Below are 3,508 nucleotides of genomic sequence, written 5' to 3' on the forward strand. Positions count from 1 at the left end.
TACTCTAACATTATAAAACCATAAAACTTCATAATGACACTTAAATTGACACACTGGAATACTTTACTTACCCATTGTTACGTAAATACACAGTTATAGAAAATATTTATGTCACAACACAATGACACAATAATTTCCACATTAAAATAATTAGCACACAATACAAGATCTTAGCCTCTCCAAATAGCTTGGATCAACTTAACTGCTTTTATACACTAGGTCACTATGTAGTCTCCCCAATTCCATTGGTCATGGGCACACTCAATCACACATTAGTCCACAATAATAGCATTTATAGCCGAAACAACTTTAAAAACAACCATTGTAAAAAAAACATATATATCATCTCCTACAATACATTTCATCCCAATCATTCATTAGTTATATCATTTGTAAATTAGAGTGATGGCTACTCAAACATAACATTGTCATAATTTTGAATAATAAAATTGACCATGCATAGCTCAATTAATCAAGATTGTTAAGACAATTAGCCACATGTGGACACATATAAGCATATCATCATGTAATTTATCATCTTGTGTACCATGCTCAAATGTGAAATGACATTAGTGCAACCAAAATAGTCATAACCAATATCATCAATTTCTCATAATGATGGCAAGACCGGTCCTATGGTGAGTATGCAAATGTATCCTAGGGATTTGACCTCACAGAGTATGCTAAATAAATAATTAATAAATAGAAATAAAAAATATATAGTAGAAGCATTAAAAAAAATGAAAATTTTGAAAAAAAGTTATTTTATAGATAGAAGGATAAATACAAACGTGACCACTCTAAAACTATGGAACTTGACCATCTTAGATTGGTGTCCTTATAGTGGACCACTCTACCTTCACATCATAGTTGTGCACTAAGTCATGTTTATTACTGCACTTATCTGGCATCACATAATCGGTTCTTTTTCAGATTTATTGAAATCTTTTTAGAGATAAGTATTGACTTTGTGCTCCACTAAAAGACATTATGCCCAACTACAATTCCACTATTGGACCTAATCCACTACAGACTCTTCTCCCCTACTTAAAGAGAAATACCTAATATAGACAATGACTTTTACAATACATTAACCAAATTCCATAACTTTCCAATCTGAAAATTAATCCTCCTTGTAAATATTTGTTGAAATCATGATTTAGCCTGATTGTAGCATTTAACAATGATGATTCCTAAAGGATTTGGTTCCTTTCACATGGAAAGTGAGGAGTTGTCTTCTTTATTTATTAGTAAATTTTTAATAGAATTAAATGTCGAATGTGTTTAGGCAGTTGGATTACCTAACCTCAAGACTGACAGTCGAATGCTAAGAGAACCACCATAGCTCTTTAAGCCTAGCAGTTCGAGTTTGCTCTATCACAAAAAAGCTTCTAGAGAAGCGATGGGACACATGGGAAACTTCCATCCTAGAATGTTGTGTCTCCTCCTCCTCTTATTCATCGGTTTTAAGGGGATTGTTAATTTTAAATTTCCCCCCAAATGGATATCAAATTTTACAAGGATACTAGCTTTGAGTGGACCCCTCAGGACACCATTATGCTCAGTGATCACCATAAACCTCACTAACCTTTATCCATAAAGCTACGTCTGTGCGGCTTAAGACAAACCAATTCCCATCTGGAACAATGTTTCAAATGTTGCCGCCAATTTCACTACACATTTTCAGTTCATCATTGGCAAAGCGAATAATAAAATTTCACCAGGCGATGGTCTATTTGTCTGAAGATAAGTGATGTTATTATTCGGTTAGGAAGCTCCAACATGCATACACCATCATGCATCAATAAAAGAATGCACTATCAAAGGATTCAAATAGATTTAGGCTATTCTTAGTTTTTCAGTTTTTACATTCTTGAAAATAAAGCATGTTGTGCGTGCTATTAGTTATATTTAGTTTAGAGTTTATTTTAAGAGTGTTTCTATGCACCCAAGAATGCATGCCCGTAGTTAGTTTAGTTTCTTGATTTAGTTTTTAGCATGCAGTGTTTATTTTAGATTTTTAGTTTGATTTTTTCCACCAAAGGGATGCATGCATAGCATGCTCTATCTTTAGTAACATATGTTCTATTTTTAGATACTTTGAATTCTTTCCATAGTGAAGCTGGAAAAATCTATTTGTAGGGAATCTTTGTATTCTTTTTTATTAAGTAGTAAAAGATAATTTGTGTGCTGTTCAAAAAACAGGCCACTCTATTTTTATTATGATTTGTGTTTTGTTATATTTCTGCAATTTGATTACTACTGTTATAGTGTGTTCTTTGTTATTTTATTTGATTACTTAGTTGACTCAGAGGACACAAAGTAGTTTCAAATTCTACAAGTAGTATCAGAGTAGGTAATATTGTTTTGGGTTAAAGATTTTAGAGTTGGAATTTTGCGAAAGTTAATCATGTTGAATTATAACTAGATGCCCATTCTAGAATTTGATGTGAATGATTATGATTATTGGTGCATTAAGATGCTGCCTTTTTTATTAGAAAATATTTGTGAGAGATTATTGAATCAGGTTATGAGGAGCCAATTGATTGGAATACCCTTACAACCAATAAAAGAATAACAACAAAGGAAGCAAGGAAGAAGAGTGCTCAATATCTGTTTCACATTCAGATAGCTCTTGATAAGAGCTTATTTCCAAGAATATCAGAAGCAATAACTGCCAAAGATGCCTAGAAGACTCTACAAGAATATTACCAGGGTAGTGATCAAGTTAAGGTGGTCAAGCTTCAGACATTAAAGCGAGAGTTTGAGAATTTGAAGATACAAGAAGCTGAAAGTATAAGTAACTATTGTGTCAAAGTCAAAGATGTGGTCAATAAAATGGCTACACTTGGGGAAAATGTAAGTAATGAAGTTTTGATAAAAAAAGGTATTGAGATCTTTGACATCCAGATGGAATAATGTTGCCATAATCATAGAAGAAAGCAAGGATTTGAAAAAAATAAAGTTTGATCAATTGGCTAGATCGTTGATGTGTTGTGAAGAAAGATTGAAAGATTCTTTTGAAGGTGTAGATAAAGCATTTTCCTCTAAATTGCAAATCACAAAAAATGACGATGCAAATAGTAGTAGTGCAAAAATCAATCAAGGCCAAGGTAAAGGGCAAAGCCAAAATTATTCAAGAGGTAGAGGTAGAGGTGGCTCAAGAGGAAGAGGTGGTTCCAGAGGAAGAGGTAGAGGCAAATTTGATAAGAGAAATGTTCAATGTTACCATTGTAACAGGTACGACCACTTTAAAAGAAAATGTAGATTGAAAGAAGGTAAAAGTGTTAACTATGGTCAAGAAAGTAGTGAGAATACTCTTGATCATTTATTTTTATCTTATGCCAAGGGTGAAAATACTAGTAAAGATGTTTGGCACCTAGATTCTGGTTGCTCTAACCATATGATAGGGAATGAGAAGTTGTTTTCAACAAATGATGGAAATTTCAAATCCAAGATCCATCTCGGTGATGATAAATCATTGGAGGTTGCTGCCAAAGGAGATATG

Source organism: Cryptomeria japonica, chromosome 11 (assembly GCF_030272615.1).
Source record: "Cryptomeria japonica chromosome 11, Sugi_1.0, whole genome shotgun sequence".
Taxonomy (NCBI): Eukaryota; Viridiplantae; Streptophyta; class Pinopsida; order Cupressales; family Cupressaceae; genus Cryptomeria; species Cryptomeria japonica.